The 15,651-nt window shown below is 43.6% G+C and overlaps 1 pseudogene; it reads left to right on the top strand.

Moving 5' to 3' along the window:
• Positions 1 to 10,373: 10,373 nt before the first annotated feature.
• Positions 10,374 to 10,593, top strand: LOC116091647 (annotated as a pseudogene).
• Positions 10,594 to 15,651: the final 5,058 nt, after the last annotated feature.

The raw sequence follows: 15,651 nt of genomic DNA, 5'->3' as shown, positions 1-15,651 counted from the left end.
GGAAAATGTTCTACGGCAGATATATTCATGAATTAAAACTACTGCTTGCTTCTAGCTGCTCAGGCCACAACTAATTTAGAACGCTTTTTAAAACACTAAACGGCACATCTTTAATCCCAGCTGTCTGAAGACAGAGATGTTGGATGGCCATGAGCTCAACAGCAGTGTGGCACGAATAGCAAGTTCCAGGACAGCCGGAGCTACCTACCGTGAGGTCTATCAGAAGAGGGGGTGGGGGCACTGTCATTTTAAGTGAACAACAGATAATTTCAAAATGTAAAAGTTTAAAGTAACTACTTTAAAATATCACAGAAACTTATAAAATCTAAAAGTATCCTTTAGTATTCTTTACTTACTCCATTCATGTCTGGTTTTTTTTTTTTTTTTTTTTTTTTTTTTTTTTTTTTTTTTTTTTTTTTGGAGACTCTGGTCTCTAAACTCACTCTGTAGACCTAGAATTAACCCTTTAGACCAGGCTAGCCTCGAACTCACAGACATCTTACTGGCCTCTGCCTCTGGAGTGCTGAGAGTAAAGGCATGTTCCACCACCATCCCCGGCTCCATCAATATTTTCTAAGGGGCAGAACATACCTAAAGCCATATTCCCCTCTCAGTCTAACGTGTAAATCTTTAAGCTTTTTTAAGGCTGCTATTTGAGTACCTGCTCCAGCATTTGTTCCACCTTCTTATCTCTGTCCTGGTATCTTGCTTTTATTATGCTAAAAACTCAGCCAAGTGGTGGTGGTGCACGCCTTTAATCCCAGCACTTGGGAGGCAGAGGCAGACGCAGATGGATCTCTGAGTTGGAGGCCAGCCTGGTCTACAGAGTGAGTTCCAGGACAGCTAGGGCTACACAGAGAAACCCTGTCTCGAAAAACCAAAAAAAAAAAAAAAAAAAAAAAACTCCACCGCAAACTCCACTGCAAGAATTTGTTTGAGGACTGGAATATCTAATGTGAACACAGTTTCCCAAATGCTTAAGCGAGTTCTTATCATAACAAAAATAGCTGTGCAGGGAGTGAGAGGATACTCCTTAGTTTAGGAACTGCTCTTTATTAGTTTAGGAACTGCTCTTTGGAACCTATGAACAACATTTTTATTAAAAATAAATAAATAAATAAATAGTCTGGAAATATGGCTCAGTGATTAAGAATACTTGCTAAATTTCCAGAGGATCATGGCTCAGTTCCCAGCATCCACTTGGTAGCCCTCTGTAACCCCAGGTCCAAGGAATTCAACATCTCTGGCCTCTGAGGGCCCACACTTTAGTGCGCGCGCGCACACACACACACACACACACACACACAAAACTATATGTAAGTACTATTGCTAAATAAAAACACGTTTCTTTTTGCTACTGTTGTTCTTTAGTCATGGAATTCAAACAAAACAAAGCAAGTTTAGGTATGAGGCACAACAGGGATTGAGAAGGAAGCACCGATAGCTGCCATATTTGAAAACATACAGCAGTTATTGCAGCAGAGGTGATCTTAGACCAATACCTTGGGAAGGTAAAGTCCAAAGTGCTTCTCCTTGCCACCATAAGCATGACGAAGCATTTAGAAAGCTGCTGTGGGCACACGCCTTTAATCCCAGCACTTGGGACGCAGAGGCAGGCAGATTTCTGAGTTCCAGGCCAGCCTGGTCTACAAAGTGAGCTCCAGGACAGACAGGGCTATACAGAGAAACCCTGTCTCGGGGAAAAAAAAAAAGAGAAAGAAAGAAAGAAAGAAAAAAAGAAAGAAAGAAAGAAAGAGAAAAAAAGAAAAGAAAGCTGCTGTGGCTCCTGCTTCACACATTGCTGGTGTCAAACAACTTTGGTGCCACCTAACTTTTCTTACACTCCTAAGAGTCACAAGCCTGTAATTCCAGCTCCTTGGAAGACTGAAGAAGAAGGAGCACAAGTTCAAGGCCTGCCTGAACTACAAAGAGAGTTAAAGGCCAGGCTTGGACAGCTTAGCCAAACTCTGGCACAATGCTTTAAAAACAAGAAGCCAGCACCATAGCTCAGCTGCAGCGTATCTGCCCACATGCTTAGCATACTGGGGGCCCTGGGTTTGGTTCCCCGCACTGTTCAGAAGGAAGAAAGGGGAGGAGAGAAGTCACCTCAGAATTGTCATAAATTTTCACTCACATATGTCTGTCCAACTCTGAAAGGCATCTTACTAAAGTCCAGTTCCCCTACCATTTTTTCGGCATTTATATCACATATCACCAGTCAATTTATGCCACTGGCTATACATACCCTTGGAAATGGAGTCTTGCACTGAATAAAAAGGAGAAAGTGAGCTGAGCACCAGGATTGCTCTGCGAGCTTCCTGCCGGGACAGCTATCCAGTTCCTGCTGTCACAGCTAGAAGGGCTCTCGATGCCTTGCCACCCACTCCCCTCCATGACAGACTATGCTCAACCCGAGGGGCAGAACACCCTTCTATCCTGAAGTTACTGTTGTCAAAATATCTTGCCACCCTAACAAAAATGTGTCTAGCACATTCGGTCCTCCATTCACAGGCAAAGAAAGAAAGAGCTTTGCAATCCCAGTACCATCAACACCGCCATCACAGCCCAGCCTGCTCTCTGCAGTCACGTTAGTGTAGGAGAGCTGTGCAACCCCCAGAAACAACGGCTTTTCTTTTTACATTAGCTAAAAGCTAACAAAGCTGCCAGTCTTTCAGGTTCCCCCTAAGTTTTCTCGAAGATTCTTTCATGCACTCTCTTTGCTTTGCTTTGCCTTGCTTTGTTTGTTTGTTTGTTTGTTTGTTTGTCACAGTTCGGGGAAACAGAACCCAGGACACCCACCACGTGGCTGTGGACAACTGAGTTAGATTCTGTACATTTCTAGAGAAACAAATTCTCCCCTTACCAAACATGTTCAGTGTTGATCAAAGCTCATAATACAACTTATGAACTATTAGAAAGAACCACGAATGGTTTTTTTGTTGTTTTTCTTTCTTTCTTTCTTTCTTTTTTGTTGTTTTTTTCAAGACAGGGTTTCTCTGTGTAGCCTTGACTGTCCTGGAACTCACTCTATAGACCAGGCTGGCCTTGAACTCAGAAATCTTGCCTGCCTCTGCCTCCCAAATGCTGGGATTATAGGCGTGCACCACCACCGCCCGGCTTAAGAACCACGAATGTTATTGCTCTCCCCACTTTAATTTACAAATGAGAAACTGAAAGCTCAGGACTAAACTTAAATAACTTCCTTAATGTTCCATCATTAGCTAAACAAAGAAATAAGAGAAAAATAGAGAAACTGCACAATCTTTGATACACTTTATGCAAAGTCATCACCCATAGTCTGGTTCTGTGCCTGCCAGAGCCCTGGTGTCCTCATCAATGAGCGATGTTAATAAGGAGAAGTCATGTGTGATTTACTTTATACCAAACACTACTCTTCAGCAAAATGCACACTCTTTAACTTTGTTCATTTATTTATCTATTATCATTACCATTCTAATTATCATTGTAATTATACAGTACTGGAGGTACTGGAGATAGAACCTAGAGCATTTTGTTTTCCCCCAAGTGTTTTACCTGTAAGCTGTAGCTCTAGCTTTATAGGTAGTGTTTTGTTGCTGTTGTTTTTGTCTGTTTGTTTTCATTTTCTTGTTCCTTCTCATTTTCTGGCTAGTTCTGTCTTCATCCGTGTCTGGGTTGTTCTCTCTATAACCTGTCTCTGTAAAACTGTCCTGGTAAAATATACCACTCCTCTGTCTCTGTCTCTCTGTCTCTGTCTGTCTGTGTCTGTCTGTCTGTCTGTCTCTCTCTCTCTCTCTCTCTCTCTCTCTCTTTCTCTCTCTCTCTCTCTCTCTCCCTCCTCTGCTCTTGCATAGCCACTCATCCGCTGCTGTTCTCCTGTGAGTTGGATATATTTTACCTCTGACTCATCTGTCGAATCTTTTTGGTTCGTCATGTCTGACCCTCACCTTCTATCCAACATGGCTGTTTTCTTCGACAAACTAATTTTACCTTAAAGGTTTGTACTAAGAGTGTGTCTGTATTCCAGCCAGAAGGATTAAAGGTGTGTTGCTCATCTGCATTCCACCCAGATCACACAGACCTAGGTCTTTGGATGTGATCCCTCGCCAGAGCAGCCATGTTGCCGGATTAAAATTCCTCTACATTTTCTGAGTCAGGTTCTCGGGATGTAGCCCTGATTGGCCTGGAACTCTATGTAGGCCAAGGTGGCTTTGAACTCACAAAAATATGTATAGCTTTGCCTTCCCAATACTGGGATGAAGTTGAGTACCATTGCACCCAGCAAGTAATCTTTAAATCTTAGGTTTAACTTTGTGGATTTTTCTTTTCTTTCTTTCTTTTTTTTTTTTTGGCTTAGTTTGCTTTGGTTGTGATAAATGAGTAAAATGTAGACAACATGCCAACACAACCCAAGGAGCAAATGCCCAAGACAGAACTGAGTGTGATAATGCATGTAAAACACCAGAAAAGCCGTTGAATGTGGGCTTTGAGGACTCAGAACTCCCAATGACAACCTACAGTCATTCTGATCCCTTTCCCCCCTATTGTTGGTTTTGGCGGTGGTAGTGATGTGCGTGTGTGTGTGCATGCGTGTGTGAGTGAGTATGCTTGGTGTGAATGTGTACATCATAGAATTGTGTGGTATCAGACGACGTCTTTGTGGAACATTTTGTCCTCTACCTTTCCATGGGTTCTGAGTGACCAATTTTGGTGTCCAAGCTGTGAAGCAATGTCCTTTCTGGCCTGATCCATTTTCCTAGCCCTCATTCTGATTCTTGGTTGAGCATCCTCTGTCAAAGACCCTCTGTCCTGAGGCTCTTTCTGTATGTTCACATCTGACTTCCACACATTGCTTAATGTATTTTAACTCATATATTCTTATAATCTCGCCTGTTATGTGTAGTAATTGACAATGTCAAGAAGCTAACTAAAAACTAAAAAAAAGGCAAGTTTACTACTCACCAATGCAAAAATGACAGAGCATTGCTGAAAGGCTAACAGTACTGCGCAGGGACATGTTAATTCCTTCAGCAGGATGGGGACAATCTCTTGGAGATCCTAAGAATCAAAAGCTCAGTTTGTCCCTCTCCACCTGCCTGTTACATGGATTCCTAACAGTGGAGTTATAGACATCTAAAATATCCAACAGAAGATCTCCCCATGTCAATGCCTCACAGAGTTAGGATCAAGAATGAAATGAAAATATATGATCCTTGAAAAGACAAAATAAAATACTAAATATATTTTAAGACGGGTACTTGCGGTTTTATGCCCACTTTATAGGAATCTGGGAAAGTGCTCTTAAAATAAAAGTTTAAAGCATCAGTATAACATGGTACTAAGAAACTAACTTTGATTTGGAGGTCTTGGTGGGAGGGGAGGGGAAGAAACTGTGTTCCCCTTCCAGGACAGGCTCGACCTCTGTTGCCAGGTCTCAGTGCAGCACTGAAAGCAAGCCTTTTCAAATGCTGATGAGCTAACTGGATCCTGCTTTCTCTGGAACACTGCCCTCCACTTTAATAGCTCCAGGAAGCTGGTGAGTAAGCAGAAATGCCCCAGGAAATTCATGCAGAGAGCAGGGTGAAGCATTCGGTGAAACGGAGAACAGGGCTCAGAGCAAAGTTAGTTGCCATCCCTTCGAGAATCTGGTAACTGAGCCTAGGGCAAGCTGCCCTGGGAACTGGAGATTGCTGCAGTTTCGCATTGGAAGACCTTAAGCCACCCTAGAGATCATTTAAAACTCAGTAGTAAAAGGCTTAACATAAACCTGATCACCCCACTGTACGAATGAAGAGAGTCTGGAGTCTACACACTAGTGCTAGACTTGAATGCATAGCAGAAGAAAGACCAGTCCCAAGAAAAATGTGATTGATTGGTTGATTGATTGATTGATTGATCTGAATAGCAAACGTGGGTTAGAAACAAGCAAGAGTGTTCTCTTTGTATGGTTAATTTAAAAACTAGATAGTTTGGGAGGCAGAGGGAGGCAGATCTCTGTTACGCAAGCTTGATCTACTTAAGTGCCACAATTCCAGGGTAATGCAGTGAGAATCTGTCCTAACACCCACACCACAGGAGGGGGGGAGGGGGGGGAGGGAGGGAGGGAGGGAGGGAGGGAGGGAGATTGTTGAGCTGGCAGGCTTTGACCTAATTTCAACCAAGCCAAGATGAAAGCATTTTGCATACAGGGAGCCCATGCCAGAGGCTAGCAGGTGCTGTGTCCTCAGCAAACAAACACATTAGCTTCCTCTTCCTCATTCCTCCTTTATCAGCAAAATCTTCATCATCATCATCATCAGAGGCTGAAATGTGGAAGACAGAGAGGTAGAGAGCCTTACTTTTGTTATATGGGAATTACAAATTGAAGCTTCTCTCTCTCTTCCTCTCTTCCTTCTCCCTCCCTTTTTCTTCCTTTTTTTTCTTTTTTTGTTTTGTTTTTTGGTTTTTGTTTTGTTTTGTTTTGTTTTTTGGTTTTTTTTTTGTTTTGTTTTTTTGTTTTTTTCCGAAACAGGGTTTCTCTGTGTAGCCTTGGCTGTCCTGGAACTCACTCTGTAGACCAGGCTGGTCTGGAACTCAGAAATCCGCCTGCCTCTGCCTCCCAAGTGCTGGGATTAAAGGCGTGTGCCACCACCGCCCGGCTTCTTTTCTTCCTTTCATTTTTTCTTTCCCCCTTTGTGGTTTTTGAGACAGAGTTTCTCTGTGCAGCCCTAAATATCTTACAATTCTCTCTTTAGACCAGTTTGACCTCAAACTCATAGATCAACCTGCCTCTGCCTCCAAGTGCTGGGTTTAAAAGTGTGCACCACTCTTCCCCCACCCCCTACCCAGAAGCAAAGTTTTCAAAGATCTGTGTACAGAGAGTGTAAGACAGTAAAACAGAAGAATAGCCTGTAACAGTCATTAAGGAGAAATTGCAGTTTAATGGAATCCCAGAGGGATTCCTTGAGTTCAGCGTCAGCCTGGCTAGAAGGTGAAACTCCTCAATAACTGAATAAATAAATGATTTAAGAGTTCCTGTGTAGTAGAGAGAATACAAGATCTCTCCGACTAAGTCTGTGCCTTAATCTCTGGAAACTGTTGATCAGTCTCTGTAGGAAAAAGAACTTTGCAAATGCCGGGCTGTGGTGGCACACGCCTTTAATCCCAGCACTTGGGAGGCAGAGGCAGGTGGATTTCTGAGTTTGAGGCCAGCCTGGTCTACAGAGTGAGCTCCAGCTCCAGGACAGCCAGGGCTACACAGAGAAACCCTGTCTCGAAAAACCAAAGAAAAAAAAAAAAGAACTTTGCAAAGATGGTTAAGTACTCGAGACACAGAGAAATCGTTACCAGGGTCAGCCCCTAAATAGTGTCACCTGTGCTCTCCTTAACTCTGTTGTATTGATTGTTTGTGTTTGTGTGTGTGTTGCAGTGTCTACCTCATTCTCATGCCACCATCCACTCATGGGGGCCAGACAACAGCATTGTGGAGCAGATTCTTGCCTTCTACCTTTGTGTGGGTTCCAGGGACTGAATTAGGTCTTCAGGATTAGGCACACTTTTTGTCTCAGCAGTCTTCCCATGATTTTTCGTTTATTTGCTTGTTTGCTTATTTCTGTCTTTCTTGGTTTTTTTTCATGGTTTTTAATTTAATTTTATTTTAACTTATTTTATTTTATTGAGAAAAGGTCTCACTATGTTGTAGTCTTTCACTGGCCTGGAACTCATTATCTACCTGCCTCTACCTCCCTACTGCAGGGATTAAAGGTATGTACCACCCTGCTTGGCTACATAGTTTCTTCAAGGAGAAAGGTAATAAGACTTTAGAAACAGCCAGGGAGTAGGAGATAGTGTAAGCATGTGTGCAAAGATGGAAACAAGCCAAGAAATGACATCAGCCAAGCAAACAAAAAGAAACACAAAAAATATGTCCCATCTCCACCCTCCCCAAATGCCTCCTGAAGCAATGCATCCCTGACAGCCCTCTGATCTCAGGCCATTGATACTTCTTTTGGACTTCTGGCCTTCAGAACTGTAATAAAATTCCTGTTGTTTAAACCTCCATCTTTGTGGCTATTGATTATAACTTCCACAGGAAACTAGCCACCTCTGCGGCTTATTTGCTGTTGGCATCTTTCTAGAGCCAAAGCTTTAGAACAACCTCTTTTTTTTTTTTTCCTTTCCAAGACAGAGTTTTTCTGTATAGCCCTGGGTGTCCTGGAACTCACTCTGTAGACCAGGCTGGCCTCAAACTCAGAAATCCACCCACCTCTGCCTCCCAAGTGCTGGGATTAAAGGTGTGTGCCACCACTGCCCGGCTAGAACATCCTTGATACTTGTAAGTAGTGGTGTTTTCCATTCAGGGTGCAAAGCAACTTACAACCGTGTAAATGGTCTGAATGTTCTACTCAGTGAAATATCCAAGAAATGTAAGATTTGTGATGCCTGATCCACTCTATTATAGGTTGTTGATCCTTCTAATAAGTGAGAAAATACTAAGACAAGGTTTTGAACACTACTGTGTAATTTAAATGTTTCTAGTTAGTTATATAATGCTTTGCTGAAAGAATTTTCTAGTAATTCCTAAAATTTAGACAAAAAAAAAAGTAAGTGTAAGATACATACATACCTACACACATATGCTTACAGAGATTTATTAGAGTGGTTGGATGGAAAGTCCAACAAAGGCCACTCTGGTATTTAGAGACCACAGGAACAGCTCAGCCTAAGACTCTAAAAGCCTTACTTAGAACAAGGGAACCAACAATGAACCCTCAATCCAAGGTCCAAGGTCCTGATGATGCTCCTGAGAATCACAATAGAGTGATCTGGGAATCCATGTTGAAGGACTGACAAAGCTGGAGTCTGGTGTATGCTTACAATAACAGCAGCAGTAGGTGGCCAGACGCATGAAGAACAGAGGTTGCATGCTCCAATGGATTCCCTTTTTTTCCTGTTTAGTCCAAGCAGGCCACCAGCCCACATTCAGAGTCTTTGCCACTTCGGCTGCTCTTCCAAGTTTCTTTCGGTCTCAGGAAGCAGTCTCATAAAGCCCAACCAGAAGTGTGGCTTTTCTGTTCCTCCAGGCACCCATACATCCAAATCCAGCTGACAATCAAGGCTGACCATCATCCAAGGCCACCAGAATCCGCCTTCAGACAGGGCTTTTGTTCCCAGCTGCTAGACACACCTCCAGGTAATGAATATCCTTGGGTAGTAGCCAACTCCTTCCGAATTTCCCTAGGTCAGAGAGCTAGCACATTCCTTTTCTAGGCTGGCCATTATCTTGTGACCGGATGAGGCAGGAGGGTTGGGGCCTGGTTAGATCCTTGGAAGATAACTCCTATAGAGGGAGTCGCTCTCTCCACTTCCCTCGGGGCTTGCTTGAGGCTCTGTTGGGATTCTACCTCTAATTCTGCTTCCTTCCTTGGCCCATCCTCTGTCCTCTTCCACCTTGACTCAAAACTCACTTCCCCCCCAACCCCCCCAAGGCGGGGTTTCTCTGTGTAGTCCTGGCTGTCCTGGAGCTCACTCTGTAGACCAGGCTGGCCTTGGACTCAGAAATCCGCCTGTCTCTGCCTCCCAAGTGCTGGGATTAAAGGCGTGTGCCACCACTGCCCGCAAAACTCACTTCTAAAACACCCAATCTGCTTTAGGGTTTCTCCACAAATGTAAAGTCAGCTAACAAAAGCCCTGAGTTCTACAGAATTTTAAACGAATTATTACTCCTTGTTCTGATTTCCCCAGTGGAACGATACGTTTCTGTCCTGTTCAAAAAAGAACCCAGGGCTAGGCTGTCTGCTTGGCATTGATAAGGAGACAAAGCTTCCCCCATGCCAGTCTGGTTTCAAAACTTGAGTGTCTGAAATACTCCTCATACACTACATCCTCTCAAGCATTTCTAACTTTAATCATTCAGTGGGTAGTTGCTGAGCATAGTATGTGCCAGGCAGCCAGAGTTATAGGCTCTCACCCCACACCTGACTACATGTGAAACACCTTTAGGTCAAGGGTCAAATGTCTCTAGCAGTCAAGGTAATAGAAGTTTGTTAAGCAAGTGTAAAGGGAATGAGGAAGTGTGGAGACTGAGGAGAGCTGGAGAAAGCCTCCCATATTCGACTGGGCACAACGTTAGCCTGCAATCAAACTTGGTGTGATCAGCCCAAGGCAACCGGGTATTACATGCCACCCTAAGAGATGTGAAGTCCAGCGGATCACCTCTGAATTATTTTTGCTTTATTTGCTTTAGTGGTGGTATATGGCTGTCTGTCATCTTAGCACTGTTAGGCAGAAGCAGAAGCATCAGAAATTCAAGGCCACCCTTGGCCACACAGGTAGTGAAGCCAGGCTGAGCTGTATGATATTCTCTCTGTGAAAACAAACACACGGAGGCTTCGGGCACGAAGGTAACGGACAAGATGTTACCCTGGGTTCAGGTCTCTCCACTCATCAAGTCTGGTCAGTACTCTGCTCTCTCGACATGGCATACAGCAGCACCAAGCGCTAGTTACTTACCCTGGGCAGAGGAGGAGAGGAGCAGTGGATGGAAAGAGAGAGAGAGAGAGAGAGAGACTAGATGAGCAGAAACAGATGGAGAGAGAACTGGCAGAAGCTCAAGATGACAGCATTCTCACGTGAGGCGTCAGTGAGCTTGCTTTTCTCTAGTCCTTAAGGATGAATAAAAGCATCATTATGTGTGAAAAAAGAGAGAGAAGGTGGGGAGCATGGGGTGAGGGAGAAAGAGACCAAACAAATGAACTATATTTAACATGAATTAGTTAAGCCTTTGAATCCGTGAGAGAACTGACCCCTTCCCATTGACAAGTATCACAGAAGGGGATAAAGTGAAGTGGAGAGGAGAACTGGTGTAAAATAAAAGAAACTTACATGACATGACTAATGGTGTGTCTTATCCAAGCCCAGCGGAGGAATTTTAATCTAGCAATATGGCTACTCTGTCAAGGGATCACATCCAAAGACAAAGACCTGTGTGATCCGGCTGGAATGCAGACACACCTTGGATTACGGTATGATCTGGCTAGAAGACAGACACACCCTTAGTACACACCTTTAATCCCAAACAATGTAGGTAAAATTGGTTTGTAGAAGGAAGCAGCCATGTTTGAAAGTGACTTCTAATTGAGGGGCAGACAAAGTGAGGAATCGGAGAAAGATTTAACAGAAAGAGTCAGTGATAGGATATTCCCAACTCTCATGGGAACAGCAGAGTAAAGAGGCAACTAAATCAGCATGGGGGGCAAGGGGGGGGTTGGGAGGGTCAGTTTCGGTGAAGTCAGTTCAGTTGAATGCAGCTGAGTTTAGTTGAGTTCATACGTGGGTTCAGTCCAATTTGTGCAGTGCAGGTCAGCAGAAGCTATTGAAGCCAGAAAATGAGAAGAAGCCAGAAGATTAGAACAAATTGCCAGAGTTAGATTGAGGCCAAGCAGAGCAATTCAGTGAGAAGCTGAGGGAATCATTCAGTTTGGAGAGGAGTTTAAACCAGAATAGCTGGATTGAACCAGCCAGCTAGAGTTCACAAAGAACATAAAGAATGAGTTTATCCAGTAAGTCTCCGGGAAGACAATTATATCTGGCAAAGAAAAGTCACTTTTAAGAAGCACAGCTTGGCTGGGCAGTGGTGGCGCACGCCTTTAGTCCCAGCACTTGGGAGGCAGAGGCAGGCAGATTTCTGAGTTCGAGGCAAACCTGGTCTACAGAGTAAGTTCTGGTCTACAGAGTGAGTTCCAGGACAGCCAGTGCTACACAGAGAAACCCTATCTCGAAAAAAAAAAAAAAGAAAGAAAAAGAAGCACAGCTTGGAAAAGATATTTTGGAGATATATTAGGAGACTGCTTCTTTTTCATCCAAAAGTCTGTGAGGACTTGGTCATTAGGGCTGTAGGACTGGGAAGAAGTGGGATCTTAGAGAATGGGGTCCTTGTATGAGTGCCTTAAATCCGAGGGGGGACATCTGTCTGGTCTTAGTATTTCTCCAGGAACTCTGGCTTGCTCTAGAGAAAGGGTTTTTTGTTTTTGTTTTTGTTTTTGTTTTTTTTAAGATTTATTTTATTTATTTTATGTGTATGAGTACACTGTAGCTGTACAGATGGCCATGAGCTATCATGTATGTGACTGCTAGGAATTGAACTCAGGACCTCTGCCTGTCCCACTCTCTCCGGCCCCACTCGCTTGGGCCCAGTTCACAGTATCTGTCTTCAGACACACCAGAAGAGGGTGTTAGATCTCATTACGGATGGTTGTGAGCCACCATGTGGTTGCTGGGATTCGAACTCAGGGCCTTCAGAAGAGCAGTCAGTGCTCTTACCCGCTGAGCCATCTCATCATCCCTGGAGAAAGATTTTATGAAAAGCAAATCTTAGTCCCTCCTAGCCTCTTTGGCTTCCTCTTTCCAGATGTGACTTTCCTTCACTTTCCGTTCCATGGTTAGATCTGAAAGAGGTGACATAGTTAAGGAGAGGCCCTCACGAAAGTCTGTAACATGAGATTGAGCTTGAAGCATCCAAGCAAACCTCTTTATAAAGTTAGCCTGCTTCAGTTGCTTTATGATAAAAATGGGAAAAATGGACCAATATAGGAAATTTGAATATGGGCTGGATAAAGCACTATGTAGAGGACTACAGTTAATCGTTTCTTATTACAAGTATAACCGTATTGAGTGCTGGACACATGAGTGCAAGTCCCTAGGGCAGGCAGAAGCAGACATGCCGTTCCCCGGAGCTGGAGTTGCAGGAGGTTCCAAACTGACGGCTGTGAGTACCAGAAACCAAAAGTGCACAAGATATCAAGTCCATGGAGAGAGCAGCCAGGGCTCTTAACTGCTAAGCCATCTCTCCTGCCCCCAAATTTAAATTGCTTAATATAACAATATTGCTATTATATAACAAATAGCCTTTGGTTTCCTTTTTCCCCCCATGTTAGATAATATTACCAAGCAAATCTGAATGGGGGAAAAAAAGGAAAAAAGCCAACAGTAATACCTCTGTGCTGACCAAATCTGTGCACTCAGGTGCTAAAGCTGTCTTTCTGTTTGCTTGTTTATATGAGACAGGGTCTCTCTGTGTAGCCTAGCCCTGGCTGTCTTGAAACTAGCTAGGCAGACCAGGCTGGCCTCAACCTCACAGTGATCTGCTTCCCTCTGCCTCTCAGTTGCTAGGGTTGAAGGTATTTGCCACCACACTCAGCTATTCCATGAACTCTCCTAATCTGGTAGCTTTGGTTTAGGGCTTTCGAACCATGACCTGTTTCCTTCTCTGTCCAGTCTTGATTTATTCTTTCTCAAAGTGATTTCCAGCTAATTCACATTACTTCTCCACCCCCCAATCCCCACCCCCACTTGTGCTGTTGAACTGTTGGCTAATGTGAGAATTCATCAGGCTATGGATTTGCCTGAGTACCAGGTGATTTAGCAAACCGAGAACTGTTTAATAATTACCCTGGGGTACTAAACGTTATCCTAACCATCTAAAATAGTTATTAAACCTTACCGCTTAAGATTATTAAACGGCAACATCTGTCTTCAGGAAGTATTTTCAGCACCCGCAATATTTGCAGAACATTTACAACTGCTTTTAGTTCTATCTCCTGTCCTGTGATAGGTTTATAGTATTTCCTACTTAACCGCCAGTGTGGACTCCAGAAGATAACTCAGTCCTCTGTGTGAGGAGGTATCCGACCAAGGCCAGCTTCCCGGGTGACAGGCTGCTGCTTTTCCCACTGAGCCAGGTCTCTCCAGCCCTCATATGCTTTATTAGCTAATTACCAGGCTGCATATTCAACCCAGGCTCCAACTATATTAAGGGCTATTTACTAGCTAAAATCAATACCCTTTCGATTAGCCACCTGGCGTGGCTTTTGGTAACTAAGCATTATTTGGGCTCCAGTGCTTTCACTCCATTGGGGAGACAGTAAAGTGCTTTGTTTTGATTTTTCACACTTAGTGGCTACTGCTCTTAGCAGTAGGTGATAAAGGGCAATGGAGACCGGCTCTGCTATGACAGAGCCCAGGAACAAACACATGCTATTCACTGCTTGAGAAGACAGGCAAAGGAGAAAGCAAAGACAAACCAACTTTCTACTTTAAGATCCATGCATTCCACTGATTTCTTTGAGTATTTGTCTGGTGTTCTGCGTGGTGTACTATCCCCAAATTGGGAGGGGGTGGGATGGAAATAAAACTGAAGCTCCCTCCAGGGAGCTTTGAAGATGAGCATACACTCAACAGCTGCTAAGGAAGGGCAGAGAGTGGGTGTGGCTACAGGGTAGTGAGATGGACAATGAGGCCTCTTCATTCTTTCTGGAAGGCAAGAGCCACAGGTGCCCTTTTATCAGTAGAGGCTGTAATAGACAGAAAGTTAACCAAAAGACTGTTTCAGTAGAGTTAGACCAAGCAAACTCTTACCACTAAAGCTATATCCAAGCTCCAATAGCACCTTACTAATGTGGGTATTTTACTAAAGAAATGATTCATGTTCATTTTGGAAACATGGAATCAGACCAAAACCAAAGAAACAAACAAGCCAAATAGCTCAGTTAAAAAAATCTCCTTTAAAAGCCAGGTAGTGGTGGTGCATGTCTTTAATCCCAGCACTTGGGAGGCAGAGGCAGGTGGATTTCTGAGTTTGAGGCCAGCATGGTCTACAGAGTGAGTTCCAGGACAGCCAGGATTATGCAGAGAAACCTTGTCTTAAAAAAAAAAAAAAAAATCCCCTATAACTCCACTGGATCACAATTCATCAGTTTTAATGATTTGCCAAACATTTTTAAGTAGTTAGTATAATATGCACATTTTTTTCCATTTAAAAAAATTACTGGGGCTGGCGAGATGGCTCAGCGGGTAAGAGCACTGACTGCTTTTCTGAAGGTCCTGAGTTCGGATCCCAGCAACCACATGGTGGCTCACAACCACCCATAATGAGATCTGACGTCCTCTTCTGGTGCGTCTGAAGACAGCTGCAGAAAGTTAGGCCGGAGCAAGCGGGGCCAGAGCGAGCAGGCCGCAGAGGTCCTGAGATCAACAATCAGCCACACACATGACGGTCATCACGGTCATCTGTACAGCTACAGTGTAATCATACACATAAAAATGAAATAAAATAAATCTTTAAAAAAAAAATTACTGGGCTGATAACTGTATCATTGGTACAATTATCATGAGGTTCTTATTTTGATTTACCTAGCTCTACTAGAAAACCAGAAATAACCTACAGAGTGGCGGGAATATTTTTGACGCTGCCCTTGTTTATAGAAAGCATATACTATTCCTGTAAGCTATATCCCTAGTCTACAAGTCTCAGGTTAAAGGCTATACCTTTAATCCTAGCACATGGAAGGCAAAGGCAGATAGATCTCTGTGAATTTGAGGCTAGCCTGGTCTAGGTCTAGAGAGTTTTAGGCAGCTGGAGATACATGGTCAGACCTTGTCTGAAAGGAAGGAAGGAAGGAGGAAGGAAGGGAGGGAGGGAGGGAAGGAAGGAAGGAGGGAGGGAGGCAGGGAAGGAGGCAGGGAGGAAGGAAGGAAGAGAGGAAGAATTTTTTTTTTAAGTATACGTATACTATATGAGGTTGTGGGTCAGGTAATTCTAAAGCAGATCCTGTCACAGTATACGTTCACGACCTTAGGTAACTGTTTAGTCTCTCAGAGCAATAGTTTCTTCATCTATAATATACAGATAATGAT

This window comes from Mastomys coucha, unplaced genomic scaffold (assembly GCF_008632895.1).
Source record: "Mastomys coucha isolate ucsf_1 unplaced genomic scaffold, UCSF_Mcou_1 pScaffold15, whole genome shotgun sequence".
Classification (NCBI taxonomy): domain Eukaryota; kingdom Metazoa; phylum Chordata; class Mammalia; order Rodentia; family Muridae; genus Mastomys; species Mastomys coucha.
This window is presented reverse-complemented; position numbering and strand designations above follow the sequence as displayed.